Source organism: Bos javanicus, chromosome 5, assembly GCF_032452875.1.
Source record: "Bos javanicus breed banteng chromosome 5, ARS-OSU_banteng_1.0, whole genome shotgun sequence".
Lineage (NCBI taxonomy): Eukaryota > Metazoa > Chordata > Mammalia > Artiodactyla > Bovidae > Bos > Bos javanicus.
In genome coordinates, this window is record NC_083872.1 from 68,345,241 (window position 1) to 68,363,620 (window position 18,380).

The 18,380-nt window shown below is 42.7% G+C and overlaps 1 protein-coding gene and 1 long non-coding RNA gene across 2 annotated transcripts in view; one reads left to right on the forward strand and one right to left on the reverse strand.

Annotated features, from left to right (window-relative positions):
• Positions 1-319: 319 nt before the first annotated feature.
• LOC133247835 (uncharacterized) lies at positions 320-5,431 on the reverse strand. The gene is made up of 3 exons (XR_009736518.1): positions 5,253-5,431; positions 557-678; positions 320-350 (listed from the first exon to the last, which is right to left on the reverse strand). It is a non-coding gene; the product is annotated as an uncharacterized LOC133247835 (long non-coding RNA).
• Positions 2,816-18,380, forward strand: part of LOC133247830 (craniofacial development protein 2-like) — a 33,205-nt gene continuing 17,640 nt past the window's right edge. Inside the window, exon 1 of the mRNA XM_061417142.1 lies at positions 2,816-4,750. The gene's annotated coding sequence lies outside the window, so the exon portion shown is untranslated. The remainder of the gene's footprint in view (positions 4,751-18,380) is intronic.

Here is an 18,380-nt window from a genome sequence, read left to right on the forward strand (position 1 = left end):
ACAACAAAGTAGAAATAGCATCATAGATGTGGAGAACAAACAGGTAATTGCCAGAAGGGAGGGGCCTGAGGGAGAAGGAAAATGGGTAAGGCAGACTGAGGCACAAACTTCTAGCTGCAAAATAAATGAGTCATACATATGAAATGCACAGTGTGGGGAATATAGCCAATAATAATGTAATATCTCTGAGTGGTAACATAACATAGTCAGACTTATCTTGGTGATCATTTTGAAATGTATAGAAATATTGAATAACTATGGGCTTCCCCGGTGGCTTAGCAGTAAAGAATCTGCTTGCAAGGCAGGAGTCACAGGAGATGCAGGTTCAATCCCTGGGTCAGGAAGATCTCCTGGAGGAGGGTATGGAAACCCACTTCAGTATTCTTGCCTGGAGAACCCCATGGACAGAGGAGCCAGGCAGGCTACAGTCCATGAGGTTGCAAGAGAGTCTGGGTCTGGATCACGGACACAACTGAAGCGACTTATCATGCATGCACATGCGTAACAGGAACTAACAGAATGCTTTAGATCAATTATACTTCAAAACCAAACTCACCGAAAAAGAGATCAGGGTACTTCCCTGGTGTGCCAATGGTTAAGACTCCATATGTCCAATGCAGGGGGTGTGGGTGTGATCCCTGGTCAGAGAACTAAGATCCCACATGATATGTGGAGTGGCTGTGGGGAAAAAAAAAGATCAGATTTGTCAGATTTGTATTTACCAGAGACAGAGGGCTGGGGGTTTGACAGAAAGGGGAATTGATGAAGACAATCAAAAAGTACAAACTTCCAGATTTCCAGTTATAACAGAAATAAGTACTAGAGATGTAATGTGTGTGTGTGTGTGCTTAATTAGTCAGTTGTGGCCGACTCTTTGCGACCCCATGGACTGTAGCCCACCAGGCTCCTCTGTCCATGGGATTCTCCAGGCAAGAATACTGGAGTGTGTTGCCATTTCCTTCTCCAGGGGATCTTCCTGACCCAGGGACTGAACTCCGGTCTCCTGCATTGCAGGCAGATTCTTTACCATCTGAGCCACCAGGAAAGTCCAGGGATGAGATGTATAACATAAATATAATTAACACTGCTGGGTGTTTTATATGAAAGTTGTTAAGAGATTAGTAAATCCTGAGTTCTCATCACAGGGAAAATTTTTTTTCTAGTACTTGAATTTTGGTTCTGTATGAGATGACAGATGTTCACTAAACATATTGTGATCATTTCATGATCTATGTATGTAAATTGTTAGGCTGTACATCTTGAACTTATACAGTTCTGTATGTCAGCTATATCTCAATAAAACTGGAAGAAGGCTATAAAACAAAACAGGCAGGGACCAGATGCTAACTCATATGCCCAAAACTCCCTCTGCCACCAGCTCCACTGGGAGAATTTCTTGAGATAGGCTTGGAGTTTTTGTAACGTGTGCCAATGCAGCCTTTTATACATAGCAACACTGATTCAGGCAGGCTGAAATAAATATATCTATGATGATTAATTCACTTTTTAGGAACCGTGAATTTGTGCATTACTATAAATAGAGGAATATTTTAGTGCATAAGAAAACTGAGGGGACATTTTATAAGTCATCATAATAAGAATGGGCTTCCCTGGTAGCTCAGCTGGTAAAGTATCCTGCAATGCAGGAGACCCAGGTTCGATCCCTGGGTCAGGAAGATCCCCTGGAGAAGGGAATGGCATCCCACTCCACTATTCTTGCCTGGAGAATCCCATGGACAAAGGAGCCTGGCAGGCTACAGTCCATGGGGTTGCAAAGAATCAGACACAACCAAGCAACTTTCACTCACTAATGAGCATGACATTCCAGTGAAATATATAAACACCACCTGGAATATGAATAAAAATTGTCAATAACCATTGGGATAAAATTAAAGATTTAAAAACATTATTAGCTTCACTTCGATGAAATGTTGATTCATGTTACTCTGAAGAGTTTTATTCACAGAAAGTTTAAAATGAAGGAAGGACTTTCCTGGTGGTCCAGAGGTCAGGACTCTGCACTTTCCCTGCAGGGGGGTTTTGGTCCCTAGTCAGGGAAGTTCTGCATGTGGATGGGGAGGACAAACTCCAGACATTTCCCAGGGAAGAGTCCTTTTCATACAGGGCTCAGTGGATTGCACTATCACAATGATTAGAGAGACTAGTGGGTACGAGCAGAGGCCTGGGAGCTAGGAGAACCAGATCGGCCTTAGGATTCCCATCTGTAGAATAGGAAGAATAATAGTCCCTATCATGTGAGGCTCTCATGCAGATAACATTAAGGTGAAAAGGACTAAACTGGATGTCCAAGAAATGATTGATACATGATAGGATGACTCAAGCATAAGACTGTCGGCTACTTCTGCTAGCTTTTATTTATTTATCTATCATTATTTTTTTTAATGGGAAAGCCAAGGAAAAGACCCCGGTGCTGGGAAAGATTGAGAGCAGGAGAAGAGGGTGACAGAATGAGATGGTGAGATGGCATCATTGACTCAATGGACAGGAATTTGAGCAAACTTAAGAAGATAGAGAAGGACAGGGAAGCCTGGTGTGCTGCAGTCCGTGGGGTCACAAAGAGTCGGACAAAACTGAGTGACTAAACAACTCATTTTAGTTAAGTGTGTGGTTTAAACACAGAAAAGACAACCACAATTGGAATTTTGCTCACAATACAGTAGTCTTAGCATAAGTTGAACAAGCATAATTTTTTTTAAAAATCTCTGAAACAATCACTCCATCTGAACAAAGGAAATAGACTTGGTTCACAAAGGGAGGGAGCTTTCCTTCACCTTTACAAGGTTGTGGGCTTAGTTATATTTAGTTATTATTATGATGGACAGCAAACATGAGGCTGGGGCAGTGCCTGTTTTTAACACCCAGTGTTTTCCAAGAGCATTTTGATTCTGGGTTGCTCCCCCAAAAAAGCAAGTAACAAGCTTGCCCACAAACCCAGATAAAAAGCAAGAGCCTGCAGCATTATCACACATCTGGTGACCAGACAAGTTCCCTGAATCTAGCTGGGATGGAAGTTCCTCAAGAGCAGAAACTTGTATTAGACACTCTGTAACCCTAGAACAGAGTCGGATATGGGTTGGATGCTTCACATATGGTAATTAACCAGAGAAAGAAACATGAAGCACTGCACTGATTGAGAACAGTGACCCCCGCTCCCGCCCCCAGCTTGATGTGGCACAGTGTGGTTTTGGTGTTTAAAAAATCACTCTCAGGGAGTGGTGGAACTTTCATTCGTTACTCCTAGGAGTATAAACAAGGACTGCTTTTCTGGAAAAGCAATTTGGCCATGTGTAAGGAGAGCCTTAAGGCTGTAAACACAAAGATACTCATGGCAACATTATTCATATTTTAAAATAAGCAAGAAACTAAATGTCTAATGAAGAGAACCAGGAGGCCTAGTACTTTAGCTCCACTGGAAGCACTATTGTGCTGCTGATTATTAAAGATATGTTTCCTCTCTTACACCTCTTGATACTGAATTTCTGTAACGTCCTGGGCACTGTTCTGGACTATTGGGATATAACAAAGGGGAAAAAACATGCAAAGAAGTTATTCTGCTGGGTTATACATTTTGGGGGCTTCCCTAGTGGCTCAGTGGTAAAGACTTCACCTGTCAATGCAGGAGACATGGGTTTGACCCCTGGGTTGGGAAGATGGGAATGACAACCTACTCCAGTAATTTTGCCTGGAGAAACCCATGGACAGAGGAGCCTGGCTGGCTACAGTTCATGGGGTCACAAAGAGTGGAACAAGACCGAGGGACTATGCAACAACAACAGTACATTTTAGGAGGAGAGAGGAGACAGCCTGAGACGGAGAAAATAGGGCAAGTTATAAGGCTGTCAGGGCTATACAAACAAAAGAATAAGGTAAGGGGTAGGGGTGTCTGAACAGGCTTCTGTGTAAAATACAATGGCAGTATAAGTCTCATTCTTTGGCAAACTCTGAAGTGTCGATGGAAGCCAGGCAGTTATCTGGCGGACTACATAATAAGACGGAAAATGCTAGTATTAAGTGAAAAGCTGGGTGCAAAACTATGCATTGTGTGTGGGGGGGAGGGGAAAGCTGAAAAGAAGTAATCAGTTCAGTTCAGTCCCTCAGTCCTGTCTGACTCTTTGTGACCCCATGAACCGCAGCACTCCAGGCCTCCCTGTCCATCACCAACTTCTGGAGTTTACTCAAACTCATGTCCATTGAGTTGGTGATGCCATCCAACCATCTCATCCTCTGTCGTCCCCTTCTCCTCCCGCCTTCAATCTTTCCAAGCATCAGGGTCTTTTCAAATCAGTCAGTTCTTCGCATCAGGTGGCCAAAGTATTGGAGTTTCAGCTTCAGCATCAGTCCTTCCAATGAATATTCAGGACTGATTTCCTTTAGGATGGACTGGTTGGATCTTCTTGCAGTCCAAGGGACTCTCAAGAGTCTTCAGAAGAAGTAATAAACGCAGCAAAAGCAGTTTGAAGGGGAAGATTTTGGATGATGCTTTTTCTTCTTCCCACTTTGCATTTTCTTAATCATCTTTGGCTAGCGTATTTTAATGTTATAAAAAACTACGTCTTGAAAGAGGTCTCTCCGGCGGCGGCCGGCAGGGGGCGCGCGGCCCCCGCTCGGCGTCGCTCGGCCTCGAGTTCCCACAGGGCCCCGGGCGCCATGGGCTGCGCCAAGAGCAAGGAGGGGCGGGCGGCCGAGCGGAAGGCCAAACGCAAGAGTGACCGGGGCGGTCGCACGGCAGGTACGACCGAGGGCGGAGGCGCGGCCCCGGGACCCTCCAGACGGCTGGCGCCGGCCCGCTGTGGTTGGGGCCCCACGCTCCAGGCTCTTCGGCCGGGCTGCCTTTGGCCGTCGTCGCGGGCCTGACGGGTGCCAAGCTGGAGAATCCAAAAACGGGCGAGGCCTGTCCGGCTGCGGGCGCCGGCGATGCCCCGCGGCGGAGAGAGGCCACCCCACCCCCCGACTCCACACACCCCCCTCCCCTCCCCCCGCCCCCGCCACACACACCCGTTCACCGAGAGACTCAGAGGTGGCGGCTGGCGGAGGGCCGCCGGGCTTGTAGCTTTCAAGGGGGTTGGAGGCAGGTGCCGGCAGACCGGACCTGCGAAGAGCGTTCAGAGTCCACCTTATGGAGAATTACTGGCCTTTTTTTTTTTTTTTGGCTCGCGGGGTGTGGAAGGTGCACCCTTGTTACAAGCACCGCGTTCCCAAAGAAGGAGAAGGGAAGGAACCAAGCCACTTACTGCTGCTGCTGCTAAGTCGCCTCAGTCGTGTCCGACTCTGTGCGACCCCATAGACGGCAGCCCACCAGGCTCCCCCGTCCCTGGGATTCTCCAGGCAAGAACACTGGAGTGGGTTGCCATTTCCTTCTCCAGTGCATGAAAATGAAAATTGAAAGTGAAGTCGCTCAGTCCTGTCCGACTCCTAGCGACTACCCCGGGGTAATTACCCTCCCTCGCAGGGTTTCCCTTGTAGCTCAGTCGGTAAAGAATCTACCTGCAGTGCAGGAGCCCTGGTTTCGATCCCTGGGTTGGGAAGATCCCCTGGAGAAGGAAATGGCAACCCACTCCAGTGTCCTTTCCTGGAAAATCTCATGGACAGAGGAGCCTGGTGGGCTGCAGTCCATGGGGTCACAAAGAGTCGGGCACTACTGAGCGACTAACACTTCCTTACTTACTCAGGAATCCAGGACCCTGGGCTGAGAGTGACAGACTCAAAGCGCCAGAGGCGGTTTTACACCAGTTTTATCTGGAGATTCTGATTGGGTAGGTCTTGTGTGAGGCGCCGCCATGTACCCTCAGGCCCCCACACCCTCTTGCCATCTATCCCCAATCTTATCAGACAGATCTTGCCCCTACTCCCGTGAATCTTCACGTTTCTGACGCACTTTATCCTTCAGCACGTTTCTGACGCACCCCACTGTATCCTTTCAATTACTCTTTGAGGTGAGAAAGATTCTTGTATTTCCTCGGCTTTGCAGGTAATGGCCATAGTGGCTAACAGTTACTAAGCACTGTTCAAACACTTGACGTGGACAGTCTTGTTTTACAGATACAGAAACTGAGGCACCTAGAGGTTACAAAACCCGCCCAAAGTTCCGCAGCTGATAAGTGGTAGAATATGGGTGGGGTAGCACATGGCTGAGGCAATTTGATTCCAAAGCCCAGGTCTTCACCATTGTACTCCACCTCTCACCTCTGATTTTCGCAAGTGTAAAAAGTGAGACCCACAAAGGTAACTTGCCCGATTTAAAAAAAAAAAAGTGTGTTGTGTTTTGTTTTTTTTTTTAAACCAAGGTGTAGTTGATTTACAATGTTGTGTGAATTGTAACCTGCCCAGCTGATGGAGTTGGTAAATGCTGTAGGGTCTGCCTCTTTCAGAGACTTAAAATTTAGTTAGGGCAGCATATGGTGAAGGTCTAAGAGGAATGTTAGAAACAGCCAAGTGGGGAAGGCAACTCCCTTGGAAATAAGGATTTTGCAGGGGTATCTCAAAGATGTCTTGCTCTGGGAGTAGCTGATAAGACCAGCCTGGAGGTGGTAAAGACTTGAAATGGGGGAAGGGAAGAATGAGAGAAAGTGGGGTGGGGGAGTTGCTGCTCAAGGTCACACAGGTCAGGGTTAGGGTTAGGGTTAGTGTTAGGTTTAGGTGAAGGAGTTTGAGTCTGTGTGTCCCAAATTTGCCTTCCGTGTACCAGTTTCAGAATTTTTTCCCATATTCATGTACTATGATCTATTTTTCTTTAACTATGTCACCTTCTGAAATGCTTTATAATTGAAATATACTGTATGTACAGAAAAGTGCAATTATTTTTGCAAACTGAACGACCCTATCCAGCCAGCACCCAGCTAAAGAAACAAGCTTTCCAATACCTCAGAAACCCCCTCATGCCTCTTACTGTCACACCACCACACCAAGGGCAACCACTTTGCTGATTTCTTCTTTTTTTTTTTTTTGCCCCACCTCAAGGCTTGAGGGATCTTAGTTCTGCCACCAGAGATTAAAGCCAGACTGTCAGCAGTGGAAGCATGGAGTCCTAACCACTGGACTGCCAGAGAATTCCCTTTGCTTATTTCTAATAGCATAAAAATGTCACCTTTGCATTTACTTTTCAAAATAAGTTTAGCATTTTTTAAGCATTAATCTATAGAAGCACTGCTTTGTTCTACACATTTTTCTATCAGGGAAGCCCACATTTTTCTATACACATACATATATGCATCCTGTTGAACTTTAATAAAAATGTTCTTCCATGTATCACCTGTAAACATTCTAGAAGTTACCTTTCTCTTTTTTTGTGAAGTTACCTTTCTTGAGTCTCACCAGTGATCTGCAAATTTAGTGAAATGTTAGATCATATGTTCTTGAAGTTCCCTCCCACTATAAAATTATATGGCTAGGTTTCAAGAAACTAATTTCTTAAATGAGCAGCCAGAATCTAAAGTGAAGCGTCTCACAGTCATGAGTTGCCCAAGTTGTAATGATGAAGAATGTCTGGGTTGGATGACTCTTCAAGCAGACATCTATTTCTTATCAGGCACTAGGGACACCAGAGTAAATAAGGCATGATCTCAGCCCTTGAACCTGCAGTCTAGTGCAGAGGAGTAATGTAGAAAAATGCTGTATCATCATGTGTAATCATAAAAGTGGACGGGTACAAGATACTTCAGAAAGATGGTGGAAAGACTTAACTTCTGGGAGCTTAAATTTTAATCTGTATTTCTGCCATGACACATAGTCCATTCTATTTTAGTTAACTTGTAAACATTTCTTTTCCCTGCTGGATATTTGAGGATCGGAAAGATATCTTGTTCATTATTCCATTTCCCACAGTCCTTGGCATTGCAACTTAAAGATAGCTGGGAGTCAGTAAATGTGTCCATACGGCAAAGGGCAATTTTTAAAAGGATTTATTTATTTATTTTTGATGGGGTGGGGGTGAGGGGCCATGCTGGGTCTTCACTGTTGCGCGGACTTTTTTTTAGTTGCGGTGAGCCCTGGTTACTCTCTAGTTCGGATGTGCAGGCTTCTCATTGCCGTGGCTTCTCTTATTGCGCAGCATGGGCTCTAGGGTGCTGCAGACTTCAGCAGTTGCAGCTCGTGGGCCCTGGAGCACAGCCTCTATAGTTGTGGCACATGGATTTATTTGCTCCTCGGCATTTGGTATCTTCCAGGATCAGGGATCAATACCGTGTCTCCTGCATTGGCAGGCAGGTTCTTTACCACATGGCCACCAAGGAAGCCCAAAGGAAATTTTTTTTTTTAGTGAGGAATTTTTCATAAGCCAGTATTACTAATGCTGACCAGCTTCTTCAGAGAGGTATGGAGACAGAGTTTCTGTGGTCCTAAGACCACCTGCGAGAGAATTAAGCATGTAAGAATTAGTTACTTGAGGCAGTGTTTCTCCAAGTGTTATCCTATCACCACCTGTGAGAGAATTAATACACTAAGGGATGTGGAGATTAAAAGCTCCTTTTCCTGGTCTCCACCCTGGGCCTGCTAAATCAGTCTCAGAGTATTGGGCCAGGAATCGTCACTTTTGGAGGCTTGATTCTGTTAGAACCGAGGTCTGAGAATGCAGCAGTGAGGTGTCTGGGCCAGAGTCAGACTGTCTTTTCCTGAAATAGGCTCTTGTCCTCGGCAGTGGGGCTAGATGTGGGTGAAGGCAGCCTCTGCAGATCACTGAGGCTGATAGAATGAGTCAGAAGGAGGAAGAGAAAACTGAAAGCTGTGAGCCAAAGATCATCTTGGCTGACATGCTAGGAATCTGCAATTAGAGGCTAATGTTGCCTTGTTTACTAGATAATTGAAGAGAAAACTTGTTTTTCACCTACATTAGCCAGAGAATTTTTTTAAATTTATTTATTTTTTGGCCGTGCCTCGAAGCATGTGTGGTTCTAGTTCCTGAACCGGAGGTTGAACCTGTGCCCCCTAATAGGAAGCACAGAGTCTTAACCACTGGACCACCTGAAAAGTCCCAGCCAGATAATTTAAATAAAATCTTTGCCCATTATTTGGATCTTGCTACACGGTGGCTTTCTCTAGTTGTGGTGAGCAGGGACTACTCTTGGTTGCAGTGTGGGGCTTCTCGTAGCGGTGGCTTCTCTTGATGCAGAGGACAGACTCTAGGTGCACAGGCTTCGGAAGTTGTGGCTCCTGGGCTCTAGAGCACAGGCTCAGTAATTGTGGTGCAGGGGCTTAGTGGGTCCGAGACATGTGACATGTTCCCAGACCAGGGATTGAACCCGTGTCCCCTACATTGACAGGTGGATTCTTAACCACTGTACCACCAGGGAAGTCATGGATTAAGTTCTTGAAAGAAAGCCTTAATCTGTATGTCCCCACCTTGTTAACCTTCATAGAACATCTCTGAGTATTTCATGGATGTTCCTTATATCTTGGTTTTCAGTTCTATAGCTTGGAGAAACTAGACCACATGTGTACAGCTGTAAATCACCATCAAAATCACCCTTTGTTTTTAGAAATGAACACTTTGTTACCTATTGGATCAAGTGATAGTTCAGTGGGTTACAGCTTTCCAGTGTGTTGAAGCTTCCATATGGGTGTGCTACCAACTGTTGATCAATATGTAACAATTATTTTTTGCTACAGTTCAGTGTGTGTGTGTGCCCGTGTGTGTGCACCCATGTGTGTGTAGGGTGTATACAGACCAATACACTTCAGATGTCAAGTGTCTGTTAGATGAAAAGCTGAACTGAGCAGGTGGTGGGAAGTGGTATAGATGGAGAAATAACTTATTATGAGAAGAATTAAAAGGCCAGGTTGAAAGGTTTAAGACCCAAATATCTATAGGGACAGCAAGTAATACAAATGAATGAAGCAGGCAGGTGGTAAACAATAAGGAGCGGTGGGGACTGCAGCGGACTGAGGGGAGAATGCTCTAAGGGGGGCAGCATCTACTCAGGTCCCCTTCCATTGGGTGCAAAGATGAGAATAGTGTTGCCAGAACTTCTGACTTCTCAAAAGAAACTAGAAATCCATATTTATTATTTTTGTGACTTCCAGTTTGTAAATGTCAGCAATAATTCAGTTAAATAAACAGTTATTTAAATAAAACAAAAACAGTTAAATAAGGGCCAAACAAGATATGGTTGTATGATTGCAGGTAATTATGGCCCGTGAATGTGTAAAATAATGTCAAGTTGGCACACATTGAAAGAAAAATGTGCCTTTTGAATACATGAAAAGGCATGGCCAGGGCAGAAAATAACTTCTTAGAATACAATGCAGAGAAATGACTGAGCCATGTAATGACTGTTATCAAAATATGATCTTCAACAAGTTAAAAACACAAATAAGATATAAAAATATATTGAATGCATCAATTAATGAGGGAATCAATAAGGTAGCAAAGCTGATTTAAAGGCGAATTCAAGGAATAGAGACCTACATAATCAAAGAATTGCTGAATGGATTTTGCTAATGATTACAAAATTGATTCATGTCCTACAGTTCAATAAACTGGTCAATAAAACTGTAACCTTTGGTATTATTGGACAGAAATGTACAAGTTAATATGAAACGTCTATGTCTGGACTCTAATAAACAGTAAATTGTACAGGTCCATTCTCTTAGACTGTTAAATGAGCCTTGAGTAGGTTTTTTAAACAATGCCTCAGGATGACATTGAAAAAACACTGTCATCCCTTCATTTATCTCCAAGTTTTGGATACTTTTTCTGAAGATCGTGATATTATACCTTATTTATGACTACCTTGAAATTATTGTTCACTTATTTAGTAGTATTTTAAGCCGGTTTCAGTTCAGTTGCTCAGTCGTGTCTGACTCCTTGTAACCCTATGGTGTGCAGCACGCCAGGGCTCCCTGTTATCACCAACTCCCAGACTCTACCCACTCATGTCCATTGAGTCGGTGATGCCATCCAACCATCTCATCCTCTGTTGTCCCCTTCTCCTCGCACATTCAATCTTTCCCAGCATCAGGGTCTTTTCAAATGAGTCAGTTCTTCACATCAGGTGGGCAAAGTATTGGAGTTTCAGTTTCAACATCAGTCCTTCCAATGAACACCCAGGACTGATTTCCTTTAGGATGGACTGGCTGGATCTCCTTGCAGTCCAAGGGACTCTCAAGAGTCTTCTCCAACATCACAGTTCAAAAGCATCAATTCTTCGACGTTCAGCTTTCTTTATAGTCCAACTCTCACATCCATAAATGACTACTGGAAAAACCATAGCCTTGACTAGATGGACCTTTGTTGGCAGAGTAATGTCTCTGCCTTTTAATATGCTGTCTAGGTTGGTCATAACTTTCCTTCCAAGGAGTAAGCGTCTTTTAATTTCATGGCTGCAGTCACCATCTGCAGTGATTTTGGAGCCCAGAAAAATAAAGTCAGCCACTGTTTCCACTGTTGCCCCATGTATTTGCCATGAAGTGATGGGACCAGACGCCATGATCTTAGTTTTCTGAATGTTGAGCTTTAAGCCAACTTTTTCACTCTCCACTTTCATCATGAGGCTCTTTAGTTCTTCACTTTCTGCCATAAGGGTGGTGTCATCTGCATATCTGAGGTTATTGATATTTCTCCCAGAAATCTTGATTCCAGCTTGTGCTTCTTCCAGCCCAGAGCTTCTCATGATGTACTCTGCATATGTTAAATAAGCAGGGTGACAATACAGCCTTGACATACTCCTTTTCCTATTTGGAACCAGTCTGTTCTAAATAGGAACAGTCCAATTCTAACTGTTGCTTCCTGACCTGCATACAGGTTTCTCAAGAGGCAGGTCAGGTGGTCTGGTATTCCCATCTCTTTCAGAATTTTCCACAATTTATTGTGATCCACACAGTCAAAGGCTTTGGCATAGTCAATAAAGCAGAAATAGACGTTTTTCTGGAACTCTCTTGCTCTTTCAGTGATCCAGTGAATGTTGGCAATTTGATCTCTGGTTCCTCTGCCTTTTCTAAAACCAGCTGGAACATCTGGAAGTTCACGGTTCACGTATTGTTGAAGCCTGGCTTGGAGAATTTTGAGCATCACTTTACTAGTGTGTGAGATGAGTGCAATTGTGCAGTAGTTTGAACATTCTTTGGCATTGCCTTTCTTTGGGATTGGAATGAAAACTGACCTTTTCCAGTCCTGTGGCTGCTGCTGAGTTTTCCAAATTTGCTGGCATATCACAGCATCATCTTTTAGGATTTGAAATAGCTCAACTGGAATTCCATCACCTCCACTAGCTTTGTTTGTAGTGATGCTTCCTAAGGCTCACTTGACCTCACATTCCAGGATGTCTGGCTCTAGGTGAGTGATCACACCATCGTGATCATGTGGTCGTGAAGATCTTTTTTGTATAGTTCTTCTGTGTATTCTTGCCACTTCTTAATATCTTCTGTTTCTGTCAGGTCCATACCATTTCTGTCCTTTATTGAGCCCATCTTTGCATGAAATGTTCCCTTGGTAGCTCTAATTTTCTTGAAGAGATCTCTAGTCTTTCCCATTCTGTTGTTTTCATCTATTTCTTTGCACTTCTTCTCAAATTGTGCCGCCCTAATTCCACTACTTTTTCAAGTGTGTCCAGCACCCTGAAGAGGTGTAGCCACTGTAAGCATATTGAAGGCTTCACCGCCCGCCCCCCCCCCCATATCCAGTTAATAATTGTTTCATTAAGTGCTTTATCACAAAGATCTGTTTTGAGGTGGGCACAGCACTGTTGGTCATCATGTTTGTTCATCATGTTTGTTTTAGGTTTACAGAAGTAATCTTACCTAACTAAGCAAGAGCTAGATTTTTTTTTTTTTTTTTTTTTGGCCTTTTATGTATGCAGTGAGATCAAGGAAGAAGGTGGGGGTAGAAGGAACTGAAACTCAACAAGCAGCTCTCCACCCCTGAGGCAGGCTTGTCAGAAATATAATACAGGGCTAAACAGTCATGGTGTTGGCGGAGCAGGAAGCATGGTTTGTTTCCTTGTACCCATCTGCAGCAAGCAGGGCTCTGTTACCACAGAGCCAGGGTATGATTTTTATCTGCTGGACTGGTAATTCTCAGGATTTGGCTAGGCTGATCTGGCTGGGAGAGAGGGAATTCCAGGTCAAAGCAGAATGTAAGGGAAACTGAACTGGGATTTGGCCTTCAGTCAAGCACAGGGACTAAGCTAAGAGGCAGCTGAACGTAGGGACAAGCAGGAGGGAAGCATGAGCAGGTGTGTGTCTGGCGGCTTGTTTAAGGGTACAGCTGTTGGGACAGGCTTGCTAAGTAGTGTTAATCGTATTTATTCAAACAACAGCAGCAAAACAAAACCCAGTCAACTTCTCTGGCTATCGGTGTGAGCAGAGGAGTATGGGAGGGGGAGGTGGTAGATTTTAAAGGAATTTGCGTGTGAGATCTTTTCATTCTTTGGCTGCTCTGGGTCTTCATTGCTATTGGGTGGGCTTTTGTTAGTTGCAGCGCAAGGGCTTTCTTAGTTCCCCTGACTGGGGATCGAACCCACATCTCCTGCATTGAAAGGCAGATTCTTAACCACTTGACCACCAGGGAAGTCCTTTTCTTTTTGCATGGGCGCTGATTAATGATCATTCATACCGGATAAGGTCAATGCTGAAACTCCAGGTGAATTTTTTTTTAAGAGCTAAGAACTTTTGACAGGTTTAGGACTCTTTTAAAGCCCTCCTGTCTTGCATTTGACCGAGTTTTGTTTTTCTGTTTTGTTTTTTCTGTTCCTTGACCTTGACAGTCACCTTCACTTATTTTATTCTTGAATGTTTGATTTCTTCTGCCTGGAATACCCTTCGTTCTTCTCTTTTTTGGGCAAACTCTCCTTACCCATCAAGACCAAGTCTCCTTACCCATCAAGACCAAACTCTCCTTACCCATCAAGACCAAGTGACAGTTTTGTGATTCCCCAAATAGAGTTAGTATTGCCTTTTGTGAACACCCGGCCCCTTCGCATTTCTGTCATAGGATATATAGTGTATTGTGTACTATATTCTACTAGACTGAGTTCTCAGGGCAAGGCTATCTGGTTCAGAGTTAAATTTCCTGTTTGGGATAGTGCATGGCACATAGAGTCGGTGCTCAGTAAATGTTTGAATAAAGTGAGCCAAGTTTTCTTCTCCTATCTAATTCCCTCCCCCCCCCCCCCGACCTTTGATCAATTCAAGAATCACTTTCCCCCCGTGGAAACCTCCTTTATCTAGTTCTCTTGCTTCTGACTCTTTGAAATCTTACAAATGAGACAGCTCAGACAGGTATAACTGCCCTTGTCATGAGGGAGGAGTGGTGTTTCCAGCATTCCATATGGGATATTGTAGTTCCAAATAGTATAGTTTTTTGAAAGAGAGGGTAACTCCTAAGGTGGGCTTCCCTGGTGGCTCAGATGGTAAAGAATCTGCCTGTAATGTGGGAGACCTGGGTTCGATCTCTGGATTGGGAAGATACCCTGGGGAAGGGAATGGCAGCGAACTCCAGTATTCTTGCCTGGAGAATTCCAAGGACAGAGGAGCCTGGTGGGCTGTAGTCCATCAGGGTCACAAAGAGTTGGAAATGAGTGAGCAACTCATACACACAGCTCCGAAGGTAATCTTGTAAATTGGGTTGTATCTAGTCACTCAACACCTACTAACCATCTTCTAGATATTAGGCATTATTGTCAGGGCTGGGAATATGAGCAAATGTGCACTTCTGAGGTTGTTTTCTGAAGTGATGTATAATGTCTGAGACTTTTTATGAAAAGTAGTGATATTTGTGAATGCTCATTTTGAACCAGGCACTGTGCTGAGTGCTTTACATGTACTAACTCATTCAGTTATTGCACCAACCAAATGAAGAAAATGGGCACAGAGAGGTACACAGGGCATATGACCAGTAGGCAGTGGAGCCAGGGAGGAAGCTGGTGCTTTCTCGCCTCACTCAACAGATTGATGAGCCAGATTTAACCTAATAAGAACCTCCATCGCTCACCCCCTCATAAGAGTTGAAAGTAAAATATTTTGTTCCCATGAAAACAAGCAGTTGAATTAAAATAAAACTTTCTGGAGGATTGCCAGTACCTGGAAGGGGAAGAGGAGCATATTCAGGACAGTTTAACCTTATGTTTAAGGACAGGTAGACTAAAAATGAGTCATAGAAATCTTGAATACGATAAAAAATGTCCTGCTTAGGTGGTGAATGCTGAATGCTTGTGAGCTCACTGATCCTGCCTACAAAGCAGAGTAGAATCCCTTCGTCACTTCACGTCCATAAGATCAGTCGGGTCCCTGGAATGTATACTTGAATTGGAAGATCCTGATAAATAACACTTAGCTTCTAAGGTTGATCTCAGTATAGAACCATCATTACAGAGAGCTCTTGTTATATTTGATGGGTATTTATTTAGACTGTGGCTCCACAAATCACTTGATGGAGAGTGGAAAGAGAATCAGAGCTGAGAGGAGTTCTAGTTCTGTTTTACCATCAATGATCTGTGTGATTTGAGACAAGTTCCATGGCACTTCTGGGCCTTGATTTCCTCATTTGCAAAATAAAGTGAATGGATAAACCTTAAATCCTTTCCAGCTCTCAAAATTCTGAGGATCTGTCTCCTAGAAAAAAAAGGTAGGGACGTCCTTGGTGGTCCAGTTGTTAGGACTCCATACTTCTACTGCGGAGGGCCCAGGTCCAGTACCTGGTGGGGGAACTAAGATCCCACAAGCCTTGCAGCGTGGCCAAAAAAAAAGTAAATGCATAGAACATGTAATAATTTCATACAAAAATACCTAGCATTTTATAGGATTCCACAATATACAAGGTAATTTCACATCTATTATCTCAGACATGTCTGTTTTCCTGTCTTGGCTCTGGGAATGCATGCCTGAATAACTACTAAGATTTTAACCCGTTCACTTCATTTTATGTGAACAAGTCAGCAACTCCTGAGATAGCAGGAAAGAACTTGCTTTAAAGTAATAACTGTATTAAAATCCAACTGTATAAAATCCAAAATAATGTCTTAATTGCATTTGGAAAAGATTTGAGTAGAGGGATTTGCATAAGTTCAAGTACATTTCTGGAAGCAGTTCTCTGAAAGGAATGATCCTTTAATTCATGTCCCTGTTCTGTGCATATGATCTCTGTTGCAGTCTTGTTTTCTTTTTTTGTAATGACAACTACTTAGTAAATGAATATATCTTTTGGGATATCTTTTAAAATTTTATTAAAAAATTAATCTATAAGTAAAATTGACATTTTGCTTGTCAGTTTTATAGGTTTTTAAAATATATATATTTATTTATTTATTTGGCTTCTTTGATCTTCCTTGTAGCATGCCAGATCTTTAGTTCTGGTAGCGAACTCTTAGTTGTGGCATGTGGGATCTAATTTGCTGTCATATCCAAGAAACTATCCAAGGTCACAAATATTTACTTCTATTTTTTTTCTAAGAATTTTATAGTTTTTATTCTTTCATTTAGTTCCATGATGTATTTTGAGTTAATTGTTCACAGATAGCACAATACTATATGTAGAAAATCCTTAGGAATACAGATACATACATACACCTCTATTAGAATGAATGAGAAAATTCAGCAAATTATAAGGTTAGTATACAAAAATCAATTATATTTCTGTACACTAGCAATGAACAATCTGCAAATTAAATTAGGCAAGCATTGTCATTAACAGTAGCATAAAAAAGAACAAAATACTTTGCATATGGTATGAGGAAGGGGTCCAAATTCATTCTTTTGTAGGTAGATATACAATTGTCAACCGTTTGTTGAAAAGACTATTTTTGCCCTTTGAGTTGTCTTGACACCCTTGTCAAAAATCAACATACTGGTTTGTTTCTGGAGTCTCAATTCTGTCTGTTGTCTGTGCATATGCTGGTACTGCACTGTCTTGATTACTGTTGATTTGTAGTGAGTTGGAAAATTAAGAAGTGTGAGTCCTATTTTGTTCCTGTTTTTCCAGGTTTTGGCAATTCTGAGTCCTTTGCATTTCCATGTGAATTTTAGGATCAGCTTATCAATTTATGCAAAAAGACAGCCTAGGATTTTGAAAGGGATTGTATTGAATCTGTAGATTAATTTGGAAAATACTACCATCTTAACAATATTATGTCTTCCAGTCAATGAATTTGAGATGTCTTTCCATTTATTTAGTTCTTTCTTTGAATAATGTTCTGTAGTTTTCAATGTATAGGTCTTGCACTGCTTCCGTTAAACCTTTTCCTAAGTATTTTGTTCTTTTTTTATGCTAGTGTTAATGAAAATGCTTGCCTAATTTAATTTGCAGATTGCTCATTGCTAATGTACAGAAATATAATTGATTTTTGTATATTAACCTTATAATTTGCTGAATTTTCTCATTCATTCTAATAGAGGTGTATGTATGTATCTGTATTCCTAAGGATTTTCTACATATAGTATTGTGCTATCTGTGAACACTTAGTCTTATTACTTCCTTTCAAATTTGGATAACTTTACTTTTATTTACTGCCTAATTGTCCTAGCTAAAACCTCCAGTTCAATGTTGAATAGAAGTGGCAAGAGCAGACATCTTTAACTTGTTCCTGATCTTAGGGGGAAAGCATTCAGTCTTTCACCATTAAGTATGAAGGTAGCTGTGAATTTTTCATAGTAGACTTTATCAGGTTAGTAGTGCTAAGTCGCTTCAGTCATGTCCGACTCTTTTCGACCCTATGGACTGTGGCCCACCAGGCTCCTCTGTCCAAGGAATTCTCCAGGCAAGAATACTAGAGTGGGTTGCCATTTCCTTCTCCAATCAGGTTAGTAGCTGCTAAGTCACTTCAGTCGTGTCTGACTCTGTGGACCCTATAGACGGCAGCCCACCAGGCTCCCCAGTCCCTGGGATTCTCCAGGCAAGAGCACTGGAGTGGGTTGCCATTTCCTTCTCCAATGCATGAAAGGGAAAAGGGAAAGTGAAGTCGCTCAGTCGTGCCTGACTCTTCGCGACCCCATGGACTGCAGCCTACCAGGCTCCTCTGTCCATGGGATTTTCCAGGCGAGAGTACTGGAGTGGGGTGCCATTGCCTTCTCCTCAGGTTAGTAGAGTTCCCTTCTATTTCTAGTTTGTTAAGTGTTTTTATCATTAAAGGGTATTGGATTTTTGGGTGGATGTTTTTTCTGCATTTATTGAGATTGTCATGTAGTTTTTGTCTCTTATTCTGTTAACATGAGATATTACATTGATTGGTTTTTCATATATTAAATCAACCTGTGTAAAAGTTTATCCCAGGATAAATTCATTCACTTCATTGTGGTATATAATCTTTTGTATATGTTGCTGGATTTGGTTTTCTCATATTTTATAGAGGATTTTTGGATTTTCTATCTATAGGAGATATTAGTCTGTGGTTTTTCTTTTTTTCTTTCTTGGCCACACTGTGCAGCTTGTGGGATCT